We start from the raw sequence: 13,787 nt of genomic DNA, 5'->3' as shown, positions 1-13,787 counted from the left end.
GGCAGCTGTGAGCAGCCACTCCTTGAAGCTGCAGAGAATCCACTCTTGAAAAGCACAGTGAGATCTCCCTGTTCTCACAGGGACCTGCAGGAGCACTCTGCAGGAGCAGCCTTCTTAAGGATTTGCACTGCTTTATCTTAATCAAAAACATTTATCTGAGTTTGGAAGAAGCTGAAGCCTGCCCAGGTTTACTCTGCTTTGGATGCAAAGACTGTTTGTAAAATCAGCCAAGAAACAGTGGATCCTCCTCTTAGCTTAAGCTTGCAGTGCATACAGTCCTTCCAGGACCAAATATGTGTGAGGCTATTTTGAGATTTACAGGGTACAAAGCAGTAAATTAAAATGTCATAACCATAGTGGTCACAAAGTCTTGGAAATCAGAGGTGATAGATATTTTCCAGTTAGGTGTTATCCCAGCTTTCAGTTCTACCTAACCTGGATTTAGGATTTTCTGAAGGTAAATAGGCTGTTTGCAGCAGTTACATCCCATTTTCAGCATTTGTCATCATCCCCTAAAGCAATCTTTTTGATTTGCTTTGATCTTTTTGATTTTGTCTTTTTGATCTTTATAGGTCTCTTCCAAACCAAACAGTTCTGTGATTTTACTTTTCCTCTCCATCACTCTGCTGTCCTTTTTTTCTCTACCACAAGTGATGCACCTATTTCTGCAGGTATCTACAGTTCCAAGCCAGTCTCAGGACTTCAGGTAACTCTCAGGTAATCACATGTGCTTAAATAAAAACTATTATCTTAAAAGTAAGCTAAGGAGGTTGTTTTGGATGCTACATGTATATAGCTGTATAACAAAAACCCTAATATGCCACAGTAAACTTTACTTAACAGATTGCTTAATCTCTACAAATGTTAACCTCCAGGTTTTATTTACTGAGATGGTGTTTAATGATGCCATTGTCTAATTGAAATATGTTCATTCCTTCTCCAAGTGCCACTGCTAAGCAATTTACTGATATATTTCAGGAGGACTGGATGGGATTTTCTTTGTTTCAGAGTAAACTTGGGAGACAGATGGTGTTCAGACAGTACAGATGTGACAGCTTCCATTGCTTTCTTTATGGAGTCTTTCTTGCCAACTAAGCACTTTTGTTTTCAAATGGCAAAACTGTAATTTTCAGAGGCACCATAGAGAATGGGCAGGAGTACAGGAGGAAGGAGATTTAGACTTGTGCCTCTTCGTCAGTGTGGAAATTTACTTCCAAAACCAGAGCTGGAGGTTGCTGGAGCCCCGTTCCCATCAACTCCTGAGCTCAGGCCATTGCAGAAACAGGAGCAGCTGGGACAGTCTCCATACTCCTCTCTCTCCTGTTGTACTGCTGGTCTGGAGCTTTCAAACACAAACCCATGGCTCACTCTTCTGCTGCAGAAAGATAAACTGAGCTCACAGAAGGGATCTGAGCTGCACAGCATCGGGGAGCAGGGGGAGGAGGGCTGGGAATAGAGCCCAGCTGACCTAGTCTGGAGTCAGGACCAGCCCAAATCCCTTCCTCAAGGGTGGGAGGGGGCAGAGAGTGAGGGCAGGCAGAGCTGGTGCCGCTGCTGGGAGCAGACTCCCAGAGCCAGGTGGCATTTTCATTCCAACATTCAAACACCTGTAGATGGGGGACATTCAGAAAAACACGTTTGCTAGCAATGGTTTATTTCCCCTCAGGTGCATGAGGCAGCAGCAGAATTGCCATTTGACATCCTCAGCAGGCTGCTGTTCACCACAGGGAGAAAGAGCCATGGTGTCTGGCACACAGGGAGGATTGCCAGTGCTTTTCAAACTCACTCTCCTGGCAGAGAGCTCAGCAGGTAAAGAGCTCAGCAGAAGAGGTGTCGTTCCATTCCTTCCCTGTAAAGCATCTTATGGGCAGCCTCACTGCAGCTGTGCAGCTCAGCCAGGAGGTAGGCTGCAGCTTTTGCCTCTAACAGCCTTGGGACTCTGCTCTTGCTGTGGGTTCTTTTCACCACCAGCTACCTGCCTGCTATTCACACTAAAACACCAGCAGCCAGTAATAGGGAGGGCCAGTCTGGCCCTAGCCCATTTCTTAGAAGTAATTCACCTTTTGTAAGCCAGCGCTTTCAGCAGTGTGTGTTAGAGAATGAAATCTGAGCTGCTCTGAAACCCATGGGATGTGTGCCAACTGGGCTGGAGTTTCAGCCTGGAACAAAGACCAGAGCTCTCTGAAATACTGCAAAATGCAAAATTTTTGGCCACAAGCCTCTCTCACATTTGAATTAAGAGCTGTGTTTATTTATTTATTTATTTTTGCAAGGGGCTCTAAAAGCCAATTTTCTTCTCTGTGAAGACAGCTGAGTCTGTGCTGCCTGCCTTGGATACTCAGGGCCACTCTCTGGACAGAATTTATTCCCTGCTCTGGCACCAACCTGGCAGGACAGATGTGGTTGGAAGAAGATCCCTGGTGAACCCAGAACAGAGCTAGGCACAGCTGGCAGTTCAGCACAACACTGCTGTGAAATTCAGGCAGCTGAGGGCCAGGCAGGCTGTCAGCAGCTGCTGCCATGCAATTCTGTCTGCACACTGCCTGTGGACACATGGCTGGGAAATCTCGGACAGTCCTGGCTCTCTCTAATAGGATTAGTTAGCAACAGTGCTAGAAGTACTCAGAGCAGCCATCTGTGGAGAGATGACCCAATCTCTGTGTGTTTATAGCAGCTGTATAGCTTTAATGTGCTTCTCTTCATGGGCTGTTGTTAATTTTCATTAATTTCGTACCATTCAATGGAGAAAGGAAAGTCTCTGGTTCAGAGCAAAAGCCACCCTAGGACTGTGAGACTCTCATTAATCTGACAGTGGCAAGAAATCCTCCACAGTCAGGAGCCTGTGAGAAGGGATCCTACTGTTGTGTCTGCAGTGAGGCAGGCACTGGGGTCATGGCCTGACACTGGCTAAGATGCTGGAAGAGCTATCTGCTCCCAGAGATAAAGAGATGAACTGTCTGCAGGAAATCAGCTGTGTTTGGCTTCTTCTCTTCCTGAAGAAGAAGAGAATTTTCACCTCTGTTGAAAATTACTCTGCTGTTAGAGAGCTATTGTTTCAATTCATTCAGCTTCTAACATTTTGTTGTTTACCAGCTTATGCAAGGAGCCCTTTGCTGTGCTGACTGCAGAGTGCCCATGTAAGGGCTGACAACCCCAAAAGTGCAGTGCCCACACTCCCAGGGCCAATTCCCTCTGCCTCACATATCTATGCTGTGTCAAACCAGGTAAGTGGGGAAAGATTAGAAATTTAGCAACTTAGCACATGTGCAAAGGTGCCAACTGGCAGGAATCCTCAGAGCAATAAGATGAAACATTTTGAGTTACAGGACAAAATGTCTGTGCTGGGGTACTGAAATACATGTCTTTAATGTGCTGTTAGTGAGGTTTAGTGGCAAACCAGAATGAAAGCTATTTTTAAAAAGCCTCACTTCATGTAATGTTGCTGGAGTCCGTGTCATTGCCCAGCATATCATGAAAGACAATATTATCCAGCTTTTGAATTGGTTCAATACCAATTACTTTTCTGCTTCAAATATCAAGAAGCATTTTTCAAAAAAATTGGTTTTGCTTAGACATTATGGAAAATAAAATTAGAAGACATCAGAACTCTGTCTTGGGAAATTTGCTGCAAAGCAGGTACAAGTACAACAAAACTAATTATAAGTGAGTGTTGATAATTTATTTACTGGGATAGTGCCATTGTTAGAGATGTCAAAATCCTTTTTTATCTGCACGAGTTGGTTTTTTGAATGTGTTTTCATGCTTCCAGAAGTAGGAGACTCCAAGTTTCTACTGAGGCTGTAAGAAGTGCAAGGACTTTTTCATGGGAGCAGGGAACTCGAGTCACATTGGATTTTGGAGTGGAGCAGCCCCATGTGAGCTTGGCCAGAGGATCCGTGCCAGACTGGGCTCCTGAGGGAGCATTTATCTGTTGTCTGCATCACATTGGGGTGGCCATGGAGGGCTTAGTTCATAAGTGATTCTTAGAAAAAACTCTTGGGGAGAAGACAAGGGAAACGCAACAGATCTGATGTTCAGTCAAGGACGGGTTCCTCTCTGAGGGTGTCAGTGTGGAGCTCCTGCCTCTGGAGAACTCTTATTCCAGCAGGGAGCTGTACTGATCCCAAAGCAACAAAGTACATATGCTCTTAACAAAGCCAAGCTCAGCTACTTTTGCAAACCAAAATAAATTGTTTCCATGCCTGCCCGGATTCTAAATTAGCAGAACAAACAGTCATTTAAAATGAATGATTTCAAGTCAGAGGAATACAAATCAGAGGCTGTGTTTTTTCTCATTGGAAAAATACTGTTCCACCAAAAAATATTATATAGGTTTTTAATCTTCTACAGATGGGTTAGAAGATAATAAAGTGGTCAACAGACAATGTAACACATCTGGCTCCACATCTGACATATTTAGATATTGTCAGATCATTCTTTTTGGTGCTTTTACACATAGCAAGGGTTATCAAAGACCACATTTTTATTTGGCTTATGTGACCCTGCACCCAGAAAGATTTTACCCCAGAATCCATCCATATGGGCAGTTTCTGTGGTCTGTTGTGCTCTGCAGGAACACCAGAAGCTCTGGCAAAAGACAGCATTCAGGTTTTGCTGGAGAAGAATGGTGGTGCAGCAGAAAGGGAGGAAGGAGTGCCTCTGGTGTCCTGTTTTGAAAGGAAAATAAAATAGAGGGTTCAGACAACATTAGCTGAGGCTTCACACAAAGCTGTTTGGAGTCCTTTCTACAGCTCTGCCCCAACTGCTCCTTACTCCTGAGCTTTGGCTCTGGCTCTCTGCTGTCCTCACCAGGCACGCTTTCCTTCATCTCAGCCAAGAAATCCTTTTTGCATGGAAGGGGGTCAGTAGGTGATCCTAGTTCAGAGGTCTCCCCAGGAAGTGCCAATCCAGGCAGGAAAGCTGTTTGGAGCAAGTTATGAGAGGTTACCCTCGGGCAAGTAAAGATGTGTGATGAGCACATTGCTCCAAAGGGAGCTCATCATTTGATACAGACCTCTGGAAGCTACCAAATTCCAATTGTGCATATTAAAACTCTGAACGCTTCAGGTCTGATTTAGGCTGCTGCAAAGTCAACAGGAGTCTTTCACTGCCTCCAGTGGGCTTTTAATGTGATCCTTATTGAATAAATAATCAAGAAGTAAACCTGCATAGAATCTGATTACCTGGTCTGCAGCCTCTGAATGAACTCTCTTCTGCATTGTGGAATTACAACACTGTGGCATGTGAGCTTCCAGTGAACTAAGAGCAGAATTTCCATTGCCAGGCTGAGTAGCTCTGGTCAGCCTAATCTCTGACTTCTGCTCTGAAATCACCAGTCTGTGTTACACAAGAGGTCAGACTCTCTGATTTACAACTGTTCTTTCTGCCTTTAATAATCTGTGATGAAATCTTTTATACATGAGCCCCAGGCAGCTGCAAGTGCCTGTACCAGCTGGCAAACCTGCCCCACGACCACTCACCCTTTCTGCAAGTCACTGGGGCTCCAAGGCTGCCAAGATGGTGCTCTGAGATGATCCAAAAGATCTCTTTTATTTGGCAGCACAGCTGTTTGTTATTCTGTCCAGGAGCAGTAAAGCTATCAATTGCACACTAAACAGCAAATAATCCTCTGCTCAGGATATGAAAATATCCCAAACCGCAAATTTCTCAGTGTTATTTCCTAGCAGACATTTGGCACACCAGTCTATAGAGCGAGGAGGTGATGTGCTCATATCAAGTTTGGGTTAAAAGATAGCCTTGTGCAGTCTGCTTCTGGTCAGGAACTGCTCCTGCAGCCCCTTTATCTCCAATACATTGTTTTACAGTCACTGCCACGTTTGAATGGCATGTTTTGGCCCCATGATGAGGCTGGATGTCTCAGGTGGAACCTTGGCCAGCATGCCTGACACAACCCACCTTGTGAGGGAGAGGAGTCTGCAGCCAATCCTTTACGCAGTTTTTGACGTACCTACCATTTTTGGAACTTGCAATAATTGCTCTAATTGCTTGCTCCCATGAGTTCTTTGCCCTCAAATTCTCAAAAGCAGTTTTTGACCAAGTCAAGATCTAAGGCAGGCTGACCACACGATGTTCTGCTGCCATCAGAGGTTCCTGCAGGGCCAGATCCACCCAGACATCACATGGGCTGGCACAGAGGGGATTACTGAGGAGGGAGGAGGTACAAGCTTATAGGCATAGATAAACAGACAGACCCACTTCCCCTCCAAAACCAAAAACTTACAGTTTGATTTTTTAGTCCTTCAGCCAGCAGAAAAATGATGGTCACACTGTTGCATAAAACCTACAGATGTGGAGAAGAGTAACCTCCCTGAAGTGAAGACAGAGAATGAGTGGTGTCATCTGGCATTAAGTGTGAGATTTTGGACAAAGGAGGACAGATTCCCACACTGTACTCTGGAAGGATACTGGATATAACTTTGGGGGACACAGGAGAGGTGGCACGTAGTAAATATAAGGTCTGGATATTAGCACCAAGAGACTTCATCTTATTTCCTGTGATCCTCTGACACTGTGCAATCATTTTCTAGCCCTGAAAATGATGGGTCAAGGTTTGATAAAAGGTATAACTCATCAGTATGTGCAGAAGCCTCTGCAAAATCCAGATGGGAAAATGACCTTGATTCCTGCAGTTAAAGAGAAAATGAGGCTTGGGCCAGATTAATTCCCAGGGTTGCACATTGATTTCATTGGAGTTGCCCTGGGGGTGAGTTTGATTTTCAACTCCTTGAAGTTTCCAAAACAATGCAGAATCCAAGTGGGTAGCAATATGGAACTGGGGGTATTTTGTTTGGATTTTGGGGGTCTTTTTGGTCAGTTGTTTTAGTACAAGCTACACAAGATGTAAAATTTATTCCTGCAAATCTGTAGGAGCAGGCAAATATTTTACAAAGAAAAGACAAAGCCTTCACCTGGAACCAGCCCATGTCGACTTTAGAAAGATTTCCTTTTATTGATGAATATGTCTTTCTGTTTAAAGAACCCCCAGCTTTGACTCAGGACTGCAGCCATTCTGTCTCTCTGAAGCCACCACCTGCTGATGTATTTGCAGTAGCTTGTCCAGAAGAACATATTTCTGAACAGAAAACTGGTTTTACTGTATTAATATAAAGTGGGATCAAACTGCAGCAGTTCAAGTTAAATTTCTGCATGGATGTGGACTCCACAGTTTGGGTATGTCTAGAGCTAGATTATTGTGTTCCTTGTCCATTAAATATTGTCAATAGAGTGAGTGTTTTTCTTATTTTAAATGCTACCAATTTATACAAAGCATATTCAATCCTACAGATGGAATAAAATTTTGAAACAGTCTAGTGTTTGAATTTGGAGATTCAAGAATACAGAGGTGACCATAGAATTTGAAAGTTGAGTTTGGGTTTACAGGGACAAATATGAAAGTGGAATCCAAAGATGGTAATTTGAAGTGGACCCTTTTCCATGGCAAATTTAGGTCTCTATGCACCCACAGGGAGCTTTTCCTGGGAAGTTCTGAATGCACAGTCTGAATTCAGATTTAGGTCCTACCTGGCAGCCCATTGACCTTGCTGGGAGAATCATATGAACTTGCCAGTGAAGGACAAGTCTCACAGTGCCCTAACTGGGACCTTGTGAAAATTCATTACATTCTCATGTGAAGACTCCTCATCTGAAGCTCAAAGGAGCTCAGCTGGGAGTCACCAGAGTATCCCATCTGTTTGTGAGATAACATTTTCTCCTCCCACAGCAGAAGCCAGTTTTCCCTATTAGTTCTGCTTTCTGAGCTGTCTGATAGCAGGAAGAACAAAACCCAGTGAAAATTAAAAAATGAAGATAATGCAAAGTTAAACACACCTCTTTTTGATCTTCAAATTGAGTTGATGTCACGTAAATCTTGTTCCCTGTGCACTGTTTTGCTTCTTTGTTTAATGGTGAATTGAGTGAAACAGTTTGATTTGCCAGCTTGTGCAGTAAGTTGGAAAATAAAATTAATAAGTGGCAGTGTCGGAGTCACAGCGTGTAAGTGACCCCCGTGAGGCACAGTCGAATCAGAAGCTCTTCACCTTTGCAATGTCCTGTTATCATGGGATCAGATCACTTCATAACCTTTGTGATCCCCAAAACCCCTGCTCATGGCTGCTCCTGGCACCACAGCCCAGACCGGGCACAGCACACCAGGGGAGCTGATGTCTGTGCACCTCACATTTTGGGGTTCTTGCTTTGGGCTCTGCACAGAGCAGGGCCCTGGGAAGCAGAATTGCTCAGGACAATGAGCTCTGTTTTCCTGTCTTTCCTGCCATGTTTGGAGGAGGTGCCCTGGGGGGCCTCTGTGAGGAGCCCCTCTGGCTTGGGCCACAGCTGAGAGCCTGAGCAGGACACTGAGTTTGGGCTCCCACTGCTGCCCCAGCAGGAGCTGCTCTGCCCTCTTTGGGCCAGGGTGCCCCAAGGACTCGGTGAGGAGGATCCCCAGGGAAACTGAGAGCTCTGAGAAAGGAAAGGAGGCATCACTGTGTGTAAGAGACAAGCCAGGAGCTGGACGTAAAACTTAAATGCCACCAAAGTCCTTGCTTAGGGACTGGAACTAATATGGACCCACTGGTTCTTTTTCTCCCTGCAATTTTTTTTTAAGAGCTCGAGGAATTAAAATTCACCAAAGCCTTAATTTCTGAAAATTATTGTCTGACATAATTTTTTTCTTCACAATGTCATTTAGTTGGACTGACCAACATGCTCCTCCTGCCCAGTGCTGCCCCTTTACTCTTGTATCAAGCTATGAGAAAGAGGAGTTGTAACCAGCTCCCCAAGATGCAGACTGCCACAAGGGTAGCCCAGCAGAACCGTCCAGCTTTCTTCTACCAATTCTGCTCAGTATTTACATAGAGTTATTTAGTTCCCACGGGAAAATTGTACTAGAATAGAAAAAGGCATTCAGCTATTATTGGGGCAGTGATTGTAATGAGCATGGAAAATGGAACAATATATAACCTGTTCTTAACAGACTCTTGGGAGAGTGATCGTCTGCTATTCCTCAGATCCCATTTGCAGACTTTTTTTTTAATAATTGCTAATGCCTTGTTTTTTTCCATTTGTATTGCTCAGTAAATATTAATGGCATTTTCCACAGATGGATTATCCCTGTGCCTGCACCAGAGTATTTTGAGTAAAACAAACCCCCTTATTTCTTTTCAAGCAATTGTTTGATGAGAGATCCTTTACTTTCCAGAAAGAAGATTTGACCATGGAAGGTCAAATTTTTCTGCACTGAAACTGCAGTTATGTCAGCTGGGAATGCTCTGGAGTCTATGTGAACTCCCTGTGTCATCACCACAATTCCTGGTGAATGCTGTGGTGAGATGGAGCCATGCTGGCCTAGACCTCCTCTACCATGGGAGAGCCTGAAGTCCAAGAGGGAGGCAGGCTGGGAAGATGTCCAACTTTCTGTGCATGCAGCACTTCATTGTGCAACTATCATGAATAGAAATCCTCTCTCCTGGAATGGGACTTATTAAGCTTTAACTTTGTGTTCACAAATGTATCAACAGTTTTGAGATCTTCATGCTCTTAAACATGATGCTAAAAATGTATCAGCCTGGCTATGGAATTTTTTTTTTGATTTTTATTTTTTCCTTAATAAAGATGGGTAAGAAGAACTTGGGGAAATTGAAGGATGCCCATGGCTGTAGTTCAGCAGCTGAAGCAGAGCAGTCAAGCTTAACTCCATGCAGGTGAGGAGGATGTAAGCCTTGATGCCTTCTGCTCCATGGAAACAGCCTTCCATCGACTTGAAGGCTGAAGCATTGGTGGTGGGAGAGGGAAAACAGGAATGCCATGGAAACATCTCTTGCTTCACTAAGGAAGTGCAGTGCTCTTTCTTTTGGTTTTACTCCTAGGTGTGTGCAGCGGGTCATCCCACAGCAGCAACTAAAACATTTTGTTTCAGTTTAGGGAGAGGAATCTGTCCCTGAAGACACTCACTTGTGTCTTTTCTTGTTTTTGATTTCCTCGATGCAGTGACAAACTGATCTTTGCCATCTAGGACCAGGGCTACACTGTGCCCCAGTTAACAGTTTTAGTGCTGGACATGTTCTGGGGCCAACATCTCCCCCATGTTAAAAGTAATGTATTTTACTGCACACCCATTAGTAAAGGTTGGGTTTGTGTGCTTTAACTAATGAGAATTCTATGCCTTCCTTGCTTTAGGAAGTGTCATCCTCAAGATGTTTTTTCATGCCTGTCATGCATCCAGGCTGCAGCCCCGCTGGCGTGGAACCAGGAAGGATGGCACACTTTGTCTCCTGCTAGTCCTGCTCAGCCATGGGTGCTTACACCATCTCCTCCTCGGCGTTGTTCAGGGTGTGGCAATGGTGCCGTTCTGGGGCAGGAGCTCTCCTGGTGCACAATCAGTGCAGTTTAAGATATAAAGGTGTAAAGCGAAGCCCGTGACAGCTTGGGGGATTGCGTGGGCCTTTATCAGCCAGAAGCTCTCTGAGCGCAAACACAAAAATGTTGTTGACAGACAATTTTCATAAATGGCTTTGTTGAGTGTCAGCTTCACTTTATAGCACACTGTCACATGCCAGTGCTGACACTTGTGGCAGAACTTGCTGGCATGCTTGTCTGCAGCTTTTTCTGAATTTTCTTCCCAGGAAAATCCTTATGGTCCAAGCTGTAGCCATTTTATCAGGTTTTGTCCTTGATGCTTAGGTGAGAGGGGCTGTTTTGCACAGCACATACAGCCAGACCCACGCCAACATCACAATTAAAAATGAGGTGAAACTAAATGAATGCTTTAATTGTACTCATATATCTGTGACGTATTTTCTGCTGCTGGACTTCTGTGCTCAGAATCTTTTATAGGAGCATCTCTTACTCAGAGAGCAAAGTTTTGCTGCAGCCTTAACAGAGTTAACAGTAGCTATGGGCCAGGTTAGACAAAAACATCCTTCTTTTTTCATACTATACTTTTCTGTGCTAGGTGTTTGCCCAAAGCCATGCCATCATGGCAAGGAAATTTGTCCTGCTAGTATCACATGCAGCCAGACAAGGGTTGTGGACACTATAATGTTAAACTGAGTCACAAAACTTCCTAAATGGTTGCTGTATGTGTGGCTAAAAAAAGAAAAAAAAAAAAAAAAAAAAAAAAGAAACATCACTTATCAAGACTTTAACGCCAAGCAAGAAGAGAGAGAGAATCAATGAAGAGACTGTAGGAACTTCAAAGTAAGTAAAAAAATTCTCTGTGGATTCCTTTTTTCCCTGAAAATTGGGAAGCAAAGATGGATAATCAACAAAACCCACATTACCTCCTTGAGATAAAGCCTGGGGACAGAGCTTGCAAGGCACTTGAGTAAAATAAATGCATGAAGCTCTAGATGATATCTACAAGCTGTGGATCTCCTGGATTTTCCCAGGCATCTGGAGGGTGTTGGGTTACTTGGAGCCAGTCAGCAGCTGGTGCCAGTGGACACTGTGCAGCCTCACTGGTGTTTGGGCTCTCGTGATCTCAGGAGTCCCTGCACGACACCATGAGCAGACTTTTGCAGCTTCCTAGAGGTCAGGAAAAAACCCCAGTATTCCCTCAGGGCTTTTATCACAGTTTATGCCGTTGTGTGTGGCTCATGGTTAAGAAGGGAATAAGGAGGGCCAGCACTTAACTGAACACGTCAGAAGAGCTGCTCCGAGGTGGTGCAGACACTGGCTGAGAGCAGGAGCAATTGGCTCTTGCTGTGGGCAGACTCAGTGAGTGTCACATGGAAGTGATCAGCTCAAACACCATGGAATATAAAAGCAGATTATTTTGACATCTAGAGCTGAATATGGCATTTCCAGGGATTCTTGTAATGATGTGGCCAAAGACTATTAACAAGGCAGAAGCCCAGCGCGGGATGTGGTGAGTCTTGCAATGGAAAAACCAGCACATGGTAGGACTGGGGCTGCTGTTGCCCACAGCTCTTTGGGACTTAGGCAAAGGGTATCCTGCACATTGGCCAGAGCAATTTTTAGTCCATGCTGGAGCTGCTCTAGATGACATCAATGCCTTTGGCTAGCTGCTGTGGCTAGGCCCAGAAGAGGCTGGTGGTATCATGGTGTGTTGGGGGTGTTCTATTCTGTGCTGGTGCTGGGCTTTTTCCAGTAGCGCAGCTGGAAAACTTGTGGCTCAGTGCCTAAACCATGTTTGGTGACTTGCACTGTTCAGGAACCTGCTAACTCAACATACTGGCCTTGAGACTCTATTTCTTTGAGTGTACATGTCTCCAGTGATCCTTTAATTTGGGGGGCTGTCTAGTTTGTGAGGGATATGAAATGTAGGCAGTGAATTACATCAGATGGGGTTGGGTGTGTTCTCCTAAGGCAGCAGTAAGTCACTGACATGATGTGTAACACAGGGGTTCCCTGCTGTAGGTGCAGCATTGGGCAGCAGAGCCGTGGCAAGAGGCTCTTTATTTCAAGGTTTCAGCTTTTCCAAAACACAAAAGAACATGCTTGAAATTCATTCTTTCATGCTGATCCTGGGACTCTTCCATAACCTTGAGCTTTGGCTGTCTCTTGGCTTTCTGCACGGAGCCGCTCACCGAGCCCTGACGCGCCCCAACATCACCTCGTGTGTGGGGACAGAGGCACCAGGACAGAAGTGGCTTTGCAGGAGCATTGTGGCCAGCTCTGGCACAGCCCTGGCACTCTTCTCTCCCTGGCACTGCCAGCAGCAGCTCTGCCTGTGTGGCTGCCAGCCAGCTGAGGCATTGGCTGGGATGGCACAGGTGTCCCACAATTAAGGTGGTATTTGGAATTTCACAGGTGCCTGTTATGAGCAATACGAACACCCACACAGCCTGTAACTGCAAGGATTTAGGCTGGTTCCCTGTGTATAAAGAATTGTTCTGTTCCCTCTCCAGGCCCTTGGGCGATTGCTTTTTCCTTTAGTTTTCACCCCTCGCAGGAGCTGTGCCCATGGCTGAGCAGTAAAGGCTCCCCAGGCTCCTGATTCAGGGCAGTGCCTGTTTTTGTCACACCAACTCCAGCACTGCTGCTGGTGCCTGCAGGCCCTGGCTGCCCAAAGTGGCCAGAGGCTGGAGTTAATGTGTGTGCTCTGTAATGGGAAACCAGCCCACGCTGCCCTGCTTCAGCCCCACCCAGCAGCGAGGGCTCACTGCTGACCCCCGGACAAGGAGAGAAATCACCACACAGGGAGAGCCTTGCAGTCCCCACTAAAGCCCTGGCTGCTGCAGGTGGGCTCAGCACTGGGCATCCCTCACCCCACTGCCCTCCTCCTGGCCTTTTCCCACTTGGGAACTCATCACTTCTGAAGTGCTGCTCCAGCATCTGCAGCCCTGGCACCAGCAAGACTCATGCCCACACCCAAATCCGGGCTGCCCCAGCATCTCAGGGGGCTCAGACCATCACAGTGGTAAAGCTGGGGATTGGAGGGGTTTGCAGCCTCCGCTTTGAACATGTGTGGTATGTGTGGAGCCAGAGCGTTTAGGGAGACCCCAGCTGCTAGAAGGAAATGCCCTCACCCTGGCACAAATGGACAGGCACAGCCCCACATGTTCCCTCCTAGCCACACCACATCCCTCTTTCCCTTGCTGAAATCCTGGTACCCTCTCATACAGCACATGCCTTACCATTTCCATCTGATAGCAAGGATTTCAGCAGCATTTCTTGATCTGTTTCATATTTCACAGCAAGCAGCTATCCCTCCTGACCTTTATCTCCAACTCTGCCCTAATAAATATGATTGTTTCATCCTGTGAGACCTGAAAACCCATTTCTGAAATTCCTCTGAAAACTAATAC

Source organism: Lonchura striata, chromosome 10 (genome assembly GCF_046129695.1).
Source record: "Lonchura striata isolate bLonStr1 chromosome 10, bLonStr1.mat, whole genome shotgun sequence".
Lineage (NCBI taxonomy): Eukaryota > Metazoa > Chordata > Aves > Passeriformes > Estrildidae > Lonchura > Lonchura striata.
This window is presented reverse-complemented; position numbering follows the sequence as displayed.